Source organism: Sander lucioperca, chromosome 1 (genome assembly GCF_008315115.2).
Source record: "Sander lucioperca isolate FBNREF2018 chromosome 1, SLUC_FBN_1.2, whole genome shotgun sequence".
NCBI lineage: Eukaryota > Metazoa > Chordata > Actinopteri > Perciformes > Percidae > Sander > Sander lucioperca.
This window is the reverse complement of record NC_050173.1, coordinates 51,321,679-51,337,517: the sequence shown is the minus strand read 5'-3', so window position 1 is coordinate 51,337,517 and position 15,839 is coordinate 51,321,679. Positions and strand designations below refer to the sequence as shown.

Sequence of the window (15,839 nt, the reverse complement as noted above, 5' to 3'; positions counted from 1 at the left end):
TCTTTTTGGTTTTACAGCCAAAACCTGTATTGGTTCAGTCTCACTGTTCTCATCAGCATTGTTTCCCGACACAGTGGTTTCAGTGAAAAAGCTCTATTAATCCCACAGAACACTGCCTGCCCAGCAAACAGCAGACAGACACAGTTAGCTCAAGGAGCATTCTAACCTCTGGTGGATTTGTGAGGACTATGGTTAACTGCTCCTCAGATCTCTGCAGGCTAACTCCAGACAGCTAGCTAGACTACCTGTCCAATCTGAGTTTTTCTTCCTGAGACTATTTTGCAGAGGGACTGTGGCGCCGTGCAGCTTTTAGTGTGTTGTGTTTGTACGTTTTATGGATGTGTGATGCTGTAAAGGGGGACAGAAAATAAAACTGATGGGGCAAAGCCCCCTTTTGCCCCCTTGTGACGCCGGGTGCGATGCTGTTGGAATATCTGACCTCATTTTAACAAGATCATTAAAACGTTCTTTTTTTTCATCTTGGGAATATCGACAAAGACCTTTTTTTTTTTTTTTACTCAGAAAGATGCTGAAATACTCCCTCATACTCCCACATACCACTTCAGAAAATATTAGGCTCTCTAGGCACCACCAGTAATTCAATTCAATTTCAATTACATTTTATTTATCATGTATCAAATCATAACAAGAATTATCTCAAGACACTTTACAGATAGAGTAGGTCTAGACCACACTCTATAATTTACAAAGACCCAACAATTCCAGTAATTCTACCAAGAGCAAGCATTTAGTGTGACAGTGGCAGAAACCTGGGACAGACCCAGGCTCTTGGTAGGCGTTGTCTGACGGTGCCGGTTGGGGGTGTGATGAACAGTGGCAATAATAGTCACAATAAAGATAATGGAACTGTGACTAGAAATAGTAGTTGTAGTAGTTCATGGTGTAGCAGGGCACTACAGGACGTAGCAGGGCACAGCAGGGCGTAGCAGGGCACTACAGGACGTAGCAGGGCACTGCAGGGTGTAGCAGGGCACTGCAGCAGTCCCTCCAGAAAAACACGATTATGCGATCGCATAATTCAATGCACAATCAGCCAAAGTCCGCATATTTATGCGGGGGCCGCATTTTTTTCAAATACGCCGCACTTTCGCCACATAAATTGTCGATTTCTGCGTAAAATATGCGGGGCTTGCATGATTTCATAATCCGCGCATTTTTGTTGCAAAAAAGTCACATATATCATAGCAGAAAGTTGAAAAATGTTGCCTTTACTTCACACAAGTGCAGCCATTTTCCCCTGTTGCCATGGGAACGTTATGAAGTGACGTTATGAAGTGACGTTATGAAGTGACGTTATGAAGTGACGTTATGAAGTGACGTGATGAAGTGACGTGAACATCATCGAAAAGCTGCAAACCCCGCGATGAAGCCATGATGAAACCGCAGTTTTTGCAAGTTCCCGCAATTTCATCGCATAAAATTGCATAAATATTCTGCATATTCCATCGCATTTTTTAAGAAAACGTGCCGCATAATCAAGGATTTTTGCCCGCAACAATCACAAAAAAACTCATTTTTCTGGAAGGACTGACTGCAGGACATAGCAGGGCATAGCAGGGAACTGCAGAGTGTAGCAGGGCACTGCAGGGCATAGCAGGGCTAACAGAGTACCATTATGGCCCACGTTAAAATAGAGTAGCATAGGCCTACCCTATTCAGCTATGGACAGGTTACGCAGGAGGCAGGTTTATTCCTAAAAACAATATTTATTGCCGACAGCCACAGCCACGCTGTACTTCCTCCGTACCGCTCTAGCTGAATCTGAATTTGAGGCGACTCGGGTCAAATCTCCTTACTGTTTTGCACTGTTTGCTACTAGCAGGAGACTTTACAGCCGCTGCTTTAGTAGCGAGTAGCACTTCGCTCGGTTCACTGTCCGTCATCCACTATAGTTTCAACAGGGCTGCTTGAAATATTCTCTTCCTCATCCACACTTCTCGTCCTAATAGTTCCTGTTAGGAGCTACGATTGCAGTGTTTCTTAAACTCTATTTTACCTCTGCTTACTATCTTGCCATCACAGCTCGTGACTAATAGATGTATGCGCACTCCGTCCATGAACGTAACGTCACTTATAACATTAGCAAGCTGATATTGAAACAAAAATATTGCTGATCATAGTTAAAGTATTATTATTGAAAATGTTGTAGTATTTCTATATTATGTTTTTTGAATTAATTTTTTTCAGTTTTTTTAAATATATTAAAGATTCTATCCACGTACCACTAGAGGGGGCTCGCGTACCACCAGTGGTACTTGTACCACAGTTTGAGAACCAGTGGTTTAGACTATTGTAATTCTTTTTTTACTGGATGACCTAATTGTCTATAAGAAAACTACCGAGACCCGGTGCTAATACGGCATCGGTGCCTTAGCGACCGTTATCTACCGGACCGAATTGCAACGCGGATTTCAGTGCCTCTTAAATGTCTGCGCTTCTCTCTGATGCTCAGAAAACGGACGTTAGAGGGAACGGAAACATCGCCGCACGGGACGCTAGTTGACACTATACTCGACAGCAGGTAACGTTAGCCTACCGTTAGCTAGCAGCTGGAATAAACACGGTTAAAATGCTGACAGCTAATCGGTGTAAAAGTTTGTCTGCATTTCATTGTAGAGGATTCTAACACAAGACTGTAGCTGCCGTTGTCTGAAAAACAACACAGACTCAGGACACAGCAATTTACTGGGGGGGTAAAGAGATGTGTCACCTTTCTACTGTCTTTATAATCTATCTTTGTAATAAACTGTCTGTACACTTACAAAGTTCTCAATGCTTCAGTTTACATGTAGGAACCCTCATTATGCTACCGTTGAAGTGTAGTGCTATTTTGAGCCTTGTTAGTGGTATAAAATAGTGTTTTACCATGTGTCCTGAAAGCTAGCGTTAGCGGCTAACCACTGATTTGCAGTAGCTTGTTTAAAGTTAGAGATGATTTCGATTAGCATGAAAACATATCCCAGAGAACGGTCGACTCGGTACACATATGTTATTAACCCCTAGGTTCATTGTGCGCTGGAATTGTCCTTTAAGTTTTAATCATTGGTTTATACATTATCTTTACCCTGCTGTTTTTATTTTTAATTTATCATGACTTTTATTGATTGATTTTTAAGATTGTATTGTTTTGTTGCAATTTTTTAGTCCTGCAAAAATTTTGTTTACCTTTTTTTTGTTTGAATTTTGCTACGTGAAGCACTCTGGGCTGCATCTTTGTATGAAAGGTGCTTTATAAATAACGTTGAGTTAAAGCTTGTTGATTTGTATGTGCTCTCTTTCATGTGAATTGACTGACTATTGCTGAGCTTCCAGCAGAAAGTACTAATTACAGGAATTCAATCAGGAGAGACTGTTTGCAGATATGCAAAATGTTTTATTGAACAAGAGCATAATTTCAACATAGTACTGGAGATTGAACTCCATCGTTATATTAATACATTTGTATTAATACATTTGATATATTAATACATTTAATATAGGGGTAGGGAACCATGATGTAACCCCCCGATGGAATCCAGACACCGGTGGCGGTGGGGAAGGGCCGGAAGACCAGACCGAGGAGGCACTGGAGCGACAGTCGTAGAATCACTAGAACGGGAGGTGGAAGGGGAGGAGGAGGGACGACGCCTTTCTGAAATGACAGCTCATAGCACAGGGAGAGAAAGCGCTTTTAAAACAGTGTTGTGACGCTGTGATTGGCCTATAGAATCTTTGGCCGTTCCTGATTGGATTATCAGAAGGAGAGCGCCTCAAGCGCTGATTCACTTTAGGAGAGACTGATTATTTGTTAGGTCTTCCTGAAAGAATTTGCGCTGAGCTACATTAGAGCAGCTGGAGAACAAATGTTGTGCCTTTGAGTTGGAGCTTTCCCTGTGAAAGCGACCTCTCTCTCTCTCTCTCTCTAGCGCTGTCTCAATGCTCCAGGAGTTGTCTGCTAAGTGGCAGATGGCAGCGAGCCAAAGAGGTTATTGCAAGTTTAGAACTGGCTCCCTCTGAAAACCCAGCCACTGCAGGAGCTATTGATTGACGCACGACTCCCTCTGTGGCTGCACATGCTGCCAGGGTTCCCCTTCTTCTCCCCTCACTGCTTCTCTGCCACACTTTCTGTTCCAAGCTACTGAGAGGAGCCCAGCTCACTAAACTCTGCTCAGTTGTTAAGAAGCCTGAGGGGCAACACTTGCTGTTTGCATAAAATTACTACTGGCTTGACTTACACAGCAGTGAAAGTGCTTGTTAACCCATCGTGAACTACTTTTAACATTTTCATTAATAAAAACTGTACATTAGAGTATATGTGTCCAAGTTACAGCAAACAAATATGGAGATGTTTCTGACCTGAAAACCTACGTATTTCTTTCCTCCACCTTAAATGTCAGGATGTGTTGCGAGCACTTTCTACATACAGTAATGACTCCATGTAGAATAATATGGCAGTGTGTCTCTCCTGGAGAAGTTTTAGGTGAGAAATGTGACACTCAGCAATTCCATTAACATGATAATCTTCAGTATTAACAACTGCATGAACAAACTTGCCAGGAGTTAGCTATAACAGAAAATACCTTTCCATGCTCATTTGTTGGCAGACAAATGGAAGAAAATGGTTCGTTCTGAGTATAAAAGATAATTAAATACCAACAGCAAGGAAAAGCATGGATTATTTATTCATTCAGTGCTCTGTCATGTGAGATGGGTTGATTGTAATCCACAAATCCAGCAGCGGGTTGGTGGTGGTGGAGTCAGTCGCTCATTAAAGGACTGTAAAGTCATCCATGACATCATCGACCATTTTTGAGCAACCAGCAGGAGGTGCTCAAAAATGGAGGGAGGTGTTTTCACCTTTTATACAAAGTATTTCGTCATTTTGAATCACATAGCTCGTAACAAACCATGAAGTCACATTTAACAAAACAGGATATTTATATATCTTATTTATATTATATCTTTGACATAAACATTAAAGGTCCTCATTGACTTTAGAACAGGGGTCTTCAACGTGTTTTAAGCCAAGGACCCCTTAGTTGAAAGAGAGACTGAGCAGGGACCCCCTACTACATATATTGTATAACATGAAGTTGCATATTAAACTGGGCCTACAAGTATGTGTAGGGCGGCCTGTAACCTTTATACATCTTTATTAATTTTTTTGCATAGAATACTAAGCTATTAAAATAGCTTAATAATTGTAATAATTGGCACAATTTTATATGTATCTGTGGGTGGCTAGTGACTACCTATAGGTAAGCCTATCATAAGTGGGGATTTATATTTGCTAATAATATGTTGGATTCATTTTAGGACTTAACAATAATTTGAAGGCCCCCCCTGCATTGACTCTGAGGACCCCCTAGGGGTTCCAGAGCCTCTGTTGAAGGTCCTTGCTTTAGAAATACAATCACATGGTCTTCATCGGTGGATGTGGATGGTGGATGGAGTTTTCTCAGTTGTCATGGAGATGGATCTGTAGCTATTAAACAAGTTCATTTCACTTTTAGGACTTATTGTCCGTGTTGTTAATCCTCTCACGCAGTAAATGTCACAGGTGAATGAAGACCATGTGGTGCAGTTTAAAGTTCCATAGAAAGCAGGTAAGTGGACCTTGACTTTGGATTGCTTTGTCAAAGTACTAAAGTACTAGTATTTTCAAAAGTCAAGGATGAACTTGTTCTAAAAGTGCTATGCTTGAACTAACTAGAACTGGAAAAAAATATCCATCCACAGAAAATTTGTTCACAATTATTTTTTTAATTAATAGTTTAAATCGGTTCTTTAAGGGACGGTTCGGTATTTATGGAATGGACCACCGGAGGAAAATAGGGGATGGTCATGTCTTTTTATTTTTTGCTGAGGGGAGGGTCATCCAAAAATTTTTAGTCTGGGTGGGGGGGGTCACCCAACTTTTTTGTTCATGAAAAGAGCAAAATTTCAAAGTGGCTTGTTTGGTGCATATTTATCCATGTAGCTCTCAGTTTCGGCCCCCCCAGCAGATGGGCTGACCCCATACGTGGAGTTTGCTGGGGGGGCAGGAGGAGCACTGCCCCCCTGGTGGATCAAACGGGTAATTGCATTGTTTAAAAAATTTGTGGAATAATTACATCTGGCATGACCAGATATTAAATAAATATCTTAAATAACACAAAACAACTAAATGGTGATAGGTAATACATCTGATTTCATATACTGCTTTAGTAAAAAAAAAAATTATTACTTGGCTGACGATGGGAGCAGCAGGACGCAAAAAAACGAAAATTACTGTTGCACTAGTCTGGACACCTTGCCGTGCCAACCTTGCAATAAAGGTTTCCTAAATGCCATGTATATAAATGTGATGTCAGCTTACTAATTGATTGCAGGTTTTGTGTAGATTTGGACTTTTATACGTTTATTCCACTTTGTTTAAACAGCGAAGTGGAGAGGCCTCGTATGTGACGCTCATATCGGCCTTGCTGGATACACCTTTTACACCGTCATTTACCTTTTTGTGGATCTACTGATCGCTGTGGATTACTTTGTTTTCGTGTCATTGGATTATGGCAAAATGCAGATCTTTTTTCTCAACGTGTCTCAACGTTTTATGGTGTGACTGCGCTTGGTTTCTGCGTTTGGAGAGGCATCTCAACAGACTGTAGGTCCAACACTGATTGTTCACTGTTACATTTTAGTTGAATTTAAGCGTCTGTCTATTGCGTTCCAAAACAGCCGTGCCGCGATTGGATTTCATAAGGGCAAATTGTTAAATTGTTACAAGTAACTTAAAAACTTTAAAAATAAACATATGTGTTTTGGAATATAATGTTCAGCTTCGGCAGCTTTACCTATGTGCTAAAATATACAATGACTGAGGAAGCCTAGTGAAAAGTCCATAGCAACCAGTGTTGAATTGGTTATATCCCAGCGTCCTTTCCTGAATGGTCTCAATGTTTAATTGTTTTATTTCATATGAATACTAGTTTACTAGAGGAGTAACTTAGTATTTGAAGTAATGCAGTAATGCATGAAGTGTGCATTTAGTTTCCATGCTTATTGTGTTTCCACAACAATGTTAGTGAGTAAATCTACTGAAATGGCCACCACACCATAACAGAGGAGTGGGATATGTAAGATGAGAATGCAGAGGTTAACTCCTGTACGTCATGGCTGTAAAAATCAAATGGTATCTGTACTTCTTTGTTAAGTGCAAACTTGCACACGAGGGAAGGGTAATTCCTTATTTTCAAATCGTGTTGGAGGGTCATAGAAAAAGTATTACTGACGAGGGGAGGGTCACGTCTTTTTAGGTTAGAGGTATGGAACGCCAAAAGGGTCACCTCAGCTCGCTTGGAACCTCGACTGAGGAGGTACTAAATAAAGTACCTGTTAGCAGGTACCAGGTACTTTTTTTCGTAATGGAAAACCAAAAAAGGCGAGTAGAGTAGAGTCGAGGCGAGTCGAGCAGGTACCATGTGATGGAAAAGCGCCAAATGAATCATTTTCTTTATAACATATTCGAAAACATTGAACAATTCAGATCACACTTTCCTAAAGCCGGAGGTGACGTCTTTGAATGTCTTGTTTTCCCGAAAAAGTTCCAAACCCAAAGACAATCAATTTACAATGATATAAAACAGAGAACAACAACACGTCCTCACACTGCAGAAGCTGAAACCAGAAAATGTTTGGCATTTTTTGATTAGGGACTGTTCATTATTTAATTAAGGGGCCACCGGAGGAGTTTTGTGGCCTCTATATGGAACGCCAAAAGGGTCACATTTCGTCACAATTTGCACGGCGTTTTGAACGACGTTTGTGGCGCCACCTGGCGTTTATTAAACGCCACTACACGTCTAATAAACGCCACCTGCCGTTTATTAAACGCCACCACGCATGTGACGTCACCAGGCGTTTAATAAACGCCACCAGATGCTTATTAGACACCTGGTGGCGTTTTGATAATCAACTCCGCCCTGTGGCTTTCACAGCCAATAGATTTGAACTCTAATCACCCAATCAGTAAAGAAGGTCAGGCAACACTAATCAAGCATAGATCTCCTTTGCAGCTTGTTTGAGTAGCCCAAAGAAATGCACAACTTTGTAGTATGTTAGTTTTGTATTGCCAGACATCAGTAGGCACTTGGTGCTCATACTTTATTTAATTAATCAATCCAAATCATCCTCCCAAAAATGTAATAAAAAGTGGTGAGGAGCTATTTTCATTATTACCTGCTTAAATTTAATAAGCACTGTCACACTAAGAACCTAATGGCATCACATCTGCCTTTTATTGTACATTTTATCTGGGTCTACTGTTAAAAGGGTTTCAAATATGGTGATATTTAATTGCTGCAAATACAGGTCTATTACTACAAGACCAAGAGAGGGGTTAACATGAAGAGTAAGCAGATTTTCAAAAATACTGTACTCTTAATTCAACTACTAGGAACCAAAGGGTAGCTTACCAGAAAATCTGACAACTCTGAAAATCTTGACAAAAAGGATTAATAGTTTCTGTAAAGTGCATGCAACAAGCAAACCTAAATAAGTTTACTTATTTACTACAAAAGAATGCTAGTTTGGTACAATCTTAGACAGTCACAGCTGTCTTGCATACAGTCAGTTAAATAAGGATAAGTTATATCTCAATAAAAACTAAATTAAAATTATAATGGCAGAATAGGTCACTATCACCATTTATTTTAATTCCAGTAAGCGCAGTTGACCTGAAGATGGCTAGATATATTATTTCCTCTACTTTCATATCTTTATGCAAAAAACACCCACCAGCGCTCTATCTAAAGCAACTAAATTAAACATACGTGTCTCATACTTCATTTGACCTTTCAGGAGACTTACCTTGACACAGGAACAGTAGGTGTCAGATCCCTCAACACATTCAAATACTATGGTTTATGATCTTGACTCAATTGGACATTAAGTTATAATAATAAATCATTAAGCATTTTAATTTATTTTTATTCCATGCATTACTAAAAATATTAAGCTGAAAAATGTACTGACAAACACAAAAGCATGACATAAAAATGAGATTTATTAAATAACATCAAAAATTCAGCAGCAGGTGAAGTAGTCCTTTGTGCATAGTTTCTGGTATATATTTATAAGGACCACGTGACATCACAGTGCTTTGCTGTCACCATTTTTGCGTCTGGTCAAAGCTAGAGGACCTACGTCATATCAACCACAACAGCTAGAGGAGACGGATACGCGATACACACAAGAGAATACGCGGAACAAATAGTTTTTGTCGTAATGTTAACCAGCCGTTAGCCCTTAACGAACAACTTGCTACACTGTTGATAATTGATGACTAGCATGTCCTGTTATCACATACTGGACATTAGTTTTTCTTCAAGTGCCATATGTTGGTGTCATTCACCTATCCTGCAACAGTGTATTGATGGGCATCTGTACTCATGACATACTCCAGTGTATGGGGATGAATTATGTACAAGTTAATGTTAAACGTGTCAGGAAAAGTAAGTTTGGGCTGACGTAGGACTGGGCGATTTATATATAAATTTTAGAGTATCGTTCAATATGTTTGATGTTGAGATGGAAAACAATATGCAAGGTCCAGTGGAGGTGAGTTAAACAGGAATGGTTCAGGAGGTTCTTTTCTTGACTGCCATGCAGGGCTGCGATGGAGAGTTGACAGTCAAGTGACACCTTTCAAAACAATGGATGACACCGCAGCCTCCTCGGGAAAAGTGGAACTGGATCAGCACTGTTTCGGAGAATGTGATCTCCCTTACAGGAAGTTGTAGATGGAGCGGATGAGGGGAGTCACTAGGGTACAGAGAGAGAAGATGTCATTAGTGGAAGTGACAGACATTCAAAGTTCACTTCCGTACAAGCAACAGAAGATATCTGTCATTCCATCCACTCAAACTTAGAAAATAGAGAAATCCCTGTTCTCTTGTAAGTTTCTGTCTGTGTGGAGTATATGGTGGAGGACAGATCCCTGTGCCCCAGAGTACCTGTGACTGGCTGATTTTGAAACAAAGATAAATGAGCATACATGAGGAAAAATTATCTGCGTTTGTTTTCTTTGATCCTGTCACTGCCGTGCAGTCGATACACTGTCTAACATTTGGCGCTGTGCGGGCAACTTTCCATTATATCGTTCATAATTCAAACAACGCTCGGCTAGAAGTTTTCATTCTTTGATTTTCTTTTACTGCTGATTCGTGTAAACAGCTGGTAGCGCATCTGCCGCTCGTGTTCCAACCCAACGTGGAGACTGCAGTGCACACAAAGACTAGAGTGTCAAGCACACCTTTTTCTTAACTTAAGTCACACATTTTAGATAAGGGAATTTATTTAGTTAAAGTACAAAAATAATATGAAAAGACATTTATGGTGTATTAGAAAAATAAACACAAGTGAGGCCAGTATAAATAACTCCCTCTTTTTTATGACACACTAAATATGTTGCCTCAATATAGCTTTCAGAGTATGCTATTGTTACCTCTGCTTAGGTTTCAATAAAATAAATGCATAAATCCTTTTGACATGTAAACCTGAATAGTTATCTGTGGGCCCACAGCGCTTATATTGCCTTGTTCCTGAAAGGTGCTATAGAAATAAAGCTGCCAGCCTGTCATGGTAAGTGGGAAGTTCAAATTCACCCCTTGGTCTGTTATTCCTGAGTCCTAGTTATAGATCTCCTTCAAACCTAGAATCTGGGCCTAGCTGTCAGTGAGTAACTACAGCGATACACTAACTTGTTTATTTTTTTTTTTCATTAGGCTACTTGTTTTGCAGCTCTTCTGGATATTTGCTCATAGTCTGTGTGAACTTTCTACAAAGTTAGTTGTTCAGTCATATATGTAAGGAGTAGAGGTGTTCTGACTTGCTCTAGTGTGGTTTTTGTGTTCACAATATGTATATTACCATCAAAGTGTTTGTGCATACAGACTGCAAAGTAAAGAAGTGTTCTAAATAATATGTAGCCCTGGCTAAATTTCATTTAGATATTTATTGAAATAATTTTAATGCAATACAAATATATAAATATGGTGAAGAAAATATAAGTTAATGCCATATGTTGAAATGGTTAACATGAATAAAACGTTTAAAAGGTAAGAGTTATATTTACAGTTTTTAAAAGATCAAAGTGTGAAGTTCATGCAGTTGACTGTAGATTGAGTGAAGTGTACATGATTCAGCACCATGTTCAGCACGTGTAAGGGTAATCTGCCACACAGTTTAACATGATAGCAGCCTAATATGTCAATCATCGTCTTTCTTTAATTTTGTTGGAGGGTCATGACCTATCAGCCAATGTAATTACAATCCCAGGTAGAGGGGCGGAGCTTAGTTGCAACATGCAGAGATTCCCGTTTTGAGGAGAGATACAGTCGGAGAGAGAGAGACGCTAAGTGAACGAGCTTCGTGAGTTTCAGTAGGTGGTAGAAGGACATTATTGTTATCCATTACTGAGGCTGACAACCAGTTATGCTTTGTTTTGGAGTATTGAAATCTACAAGAGGTAAATATACATGTGCATGTGTGTGATTATGTATGCTTAATTAAGTGTGGTAGTCAGGGTTCCAAATTAGCACCATCTACTAACCAAATGCTGGTAAAATATGCAAGTGGCTGGTAGATTTGCTACACTCACCAGCCAAAAAAACAATGGTACTCTATTAAGTGGCTGGTGAAATGTGAACATTGACAAGCCATTTGGCTGGTGGACGAAAAAGTTAAATTTGGACCCTGGTTGTAGTATGAAACCATCTATTGTGTCACTAACTGTGAATAGCCGTTAGCGTTAGTTAGCACAATTTCCATTAGCATTGCTTTTGTAGCCTACTGTTAGCTTTGCATGTGAAATAATTGAGACAAACTACCGATAATTCGCCGTGAAATAGTGGATGGACCTGCTTGCTCAGTTAATGTATTTGATTCAGGAGACGGACATTTGTGACTGTGAAAGAGAGAGGATCGGGGAAGCTCCTTGGGACCACACAGAGCGATTTTCCATCCTGCTGGTGTGATGTAGACTGTCGCTGCTGTTTTCTGTTCTGGTGATCTTCCTGCTGTGGTTTCTCCGGTGCTCTGCCTGCTGCCATCGCCAAGTTCGCCTTTTTCATATATCCCCTTGGCTAGGATTCGTGAGTACTATATTGCACGTGCATTTTATTGTATTGGTTGTGTAAACAAGTGAAACGGCCGTCACAGTTTTAGGCCTCCTCGCTGCAACAGGGTTTTTTTGTTTGTATTTTGATTGCTGAGTATGAATGTGTGAGTGTGGGCCCACAGATAACTATTCAGGTTTACATGTCAAAAGGATTTATGCATTTATTTTATTGAAACCTAAGCAGAGGTAACAATAGCATACTCTGAAAGCTATATTGAGGCAACATATTTAGTGTGTCATAAAAAAGAGGGAGTTATTTATACTGGCCTCACTTGTGTTTATTTTTCTAATACACCATAAATGTCTTTTCATATTATTTTTGTACTTTAACTAAATAAATTCCCTTATCTAAAATGTGTGACTTAAGTTAAGAAAAAGGTGTGCTTGACACTCTAGTCTTTGTGTGCACTGCAGTCTCCACGTTGGGTTGGAACACGAGCGGCAGATGCGCTACCAGCTGTTTACACGAATCAGCAGTAAAAGAAAATCAAAGAACGAAAACTTCTAGCCGAGCGTTGTTTGAATTATGAACGATATAATGGAAACATAGCACAGCGCCAAATGTTAGACAGTGTATCGACTGCACGGCAGTGACAGGATCAAAGAAAACAAACACAGATAATTTTTCCTCATGTATGCTCATTTATCTTTGTTTCAAAATCAGCCAGTCACAGGTACTCTGGGGCACAGGGATCTGTCCTCCACCATATACTCCACACAGACAGAAACTTACAAGAGAACAGGGATTTCTCTATTTTCTAAGTTTGAGTGGATGGAATGACAGATATCTTCTGTTGCTTGTACGGAAGTGAACTTTGAATGTCTGTCACTTCCACTAATGTCATCTTCTCTCTCTGTACCCTAGTGACTCCCCTCATCCGCTCCATCTACAACTTCCTGTAAGGGAGATCACATTCTCCGAAACAGTGCTGATCCAGTTCCACTTTTCCCGAGGAGGCTGCGGTGTCATCCATTGTTTTGAAAGGTGTCACTTGACTGTCAACTCTCCATCGCAGCCCTGCATGGCAGTCAAGAAAAGAACCTCCTGAACCATTCCTGTTTAACTCACCTCCACTGGACCTTGCATATTGTTTTCCATCTCAACATCAAACATATTGAACGATACTCTAAAATTTATATATAAATCGCCCAGTCCTACGTCAGCCCAAACTTACTTTTCCTGACACGTTTAACATTAACTTGTACATAATTCATCCCCATACACTGGAGTATGTCATGAGTACAGATGCCCATCAATACACTGTTGCAGGATAGGTGAATGACACCAACATATGGCACTTGAAGAAAAACTAATGTCCAGTATGTGATAACAGGACATGCTAGTCATCAATTATCAACAGTGTAGCAAGTTGTTCGTTAAGGGCTAACAGCTGGTTAACATTACGACAAAAACTATTTGTTCCGCGTATTCTCTTGTGTGTATCGCGTATCCGTCTCCTCTAGCTGTTGTGGTTGATATGACGTAGGTCCTCTAGCTTTGACCAGACGCAAAAATGGTGACAGCAAAGCACTGTGATGTCACGTGGTCCTTATAAATATATACCAGAAACTATGCACAAAGGACTACTTCACCTGCTGCTGAATTTTTGATGTTATTTAATAAATCTCATTTTTATGTCATGCTTTTGTGTTTGTCAGTACATTTTTCAGCTTAATATTTTTAGTAATGCATGGAATAAAAATAAATTAAAATGCTTAATGATTTATTATTATAACTTAATGTCCAATTGAGTCAAGATCATAAACCATAGTATTTGAATGTGTTGAGGGATCTGACACCTACTGTTCCTGTGTCAAGGTAAGTCTCCTGAAAGGTCAAATGAAGTATGAGACACGTATGTTTAATTTAGTTGCTTTAGATAGAGCGCTGGTGGGTGTTTTTTGCATAAAGATATGAAAGTAGAGGAAATAATATATCTAGCCATCTTCAGGTCAACTGCGCTTACTGGAATTAAAATAAATGGTGATAGTGACCTATTCTGCCATTATAATTTTAATTTAGTTTTTATTGAGATATAACTTATCCTTATTTAACTGACTGTATGCAAGACAGCTGTGACTGTCTAAGATTGTACCAAACTAGCATTCTTTTGTAGTAAATAAGTAAACTTATTTAGGTTTGCTTGTTGCATGCACTTTACAGAAACTATTAATCCTTTTTGTCAAGATTTTCAGAGTTGTCAGATTTTCTGGTAAGCTACCCTTTGGTTCCTAGTAGTTGAATTAAGAGTACAGTATTTTTGAAAATCTGCTTACTCTTCATGTTAACCCCTCTCTTGGTCTTGTAGTAATAGACCTGTATTTGCAGCAATTAAATATCACCATATTTGAAACCCTTTTAACAGTAGACCCAGATAAAATGTACAATAAAAGGCAGATGTGATGCCATTAGGTTCTTAGTGTGACAGCGCTTATTAAATTTAAGCAGGTAATAATGAAAATAGCTCCTCACCACTTTTTATTACATTTTTGGGAGGATGATTTGGATTGATTAATTAAATAAAGTATGAGCACCAAGTGCCTACTGATGTCTGGCAATACAAAACTAACATAGTACAAAGTTGTGCATTTCTTTGGGCTACTCAAACAAGCTGCAAAGGAGATCTATGCTTGATTAGTGTTGCCTGACCTTCTTTACTGATTGGGTGATTAGAGTTCAAATCTATTGGCTGTGAAAGCCACAGGGCGGAGTTGATTATCAAAACGCCACCAGGTGTCTAATAAGCATCTGGTGGCGTTTATTAAACGCCTGGTGACGTCACATGCGTGGTGGCGTTTAATAAACGGCAGGTGGCGTTTATTAGACGTGTAGTGGCGTTTAATAAACGCCAGGTGGCGCCACAAACGTCGTTCAAAACGCCGTGCAAATTGTGACGAAATGTGACCCTTTTGGCGTTCCATACATGATGTTATACTTGTGCGCTGGTGTGTGAGTCGAGCCGGCAAGACGACCAGCCACGCTGAGGTGGTACTAAAAATCTGCAATGGAAAACGGACGCACAGTGTGTCGAGTCGAGTCGAGCAGGTACCATGTAATGGAAAAACGCCAATTGATTAATCGTGAAAGTATACTCATCAGAAAAATCCATTATGAAAATAATTGTTAGTAGTAGCCAAAGAAGTAGAATGAAAGTTGAACAGACATTCCCATTCAGATTAACATAGCATGATTGTCAGAGCGGCGGCCATTTTTCTGTGTACTATTGCCATTGCAAAGAACTGTGACAAATGTTGACTCATTCTATTTCTATGGTCAATGCACCACGCGCCATTTTCTTTTGAACTAGTAAAAAAAAAATAGGGATGCACCGAATCCAGATTTTTGGGGTTTGGCCGAATACCGAATCCACTGGTTAAGATTCTGCCGAATCTGAAACCGAATACCGAATCCTCCTCCCATCCTCAGTGTGACTGTCCTTCCTTTGCAAACTGAACATGTAGCTGGACTTGAACGGCCTTCTTTTGACTGAAAGTACTGCCAAACTACACTTTTTCTGTTCATGAGTTCCATTTTCACTTTCTCACAGCCTACTCCATTGAACGGTCCATCTACGTAAACACCTTCCCGTAATCAACGGCACCGTCATTACGTCGACCAGCGTAGCGCGTGGTACGGTGGAAAAAAAATTCGAAGGTTCGGCAGAAACTGAACCCTGTCAAA

The 15,839-nt window shown here is 39.9% G+C and overlaps 1 long non-coding RNA gene across 1 annotated transcript; it reads left to right on the top strand.

Moving 5' to 3' along the window:
* The first annotated feature begins 11,429 nt into the window (after positions 1 to 11,429).
* On the top strand, positions 11,430 to 13,804 carry LOC116036462. Its single transcript, XR_004101620.2, has 3 exons — positions 11,430 to 11,506; positions 11,928 to 12,131; positions 13,023 to 13,804. It is a non-coding gene; the product is annotated as an uncharacterized LOC116036462 (long non-coding RNA).
* Positions 13,805 to 15,839: the final 2,035 nt, after the last annotated feature.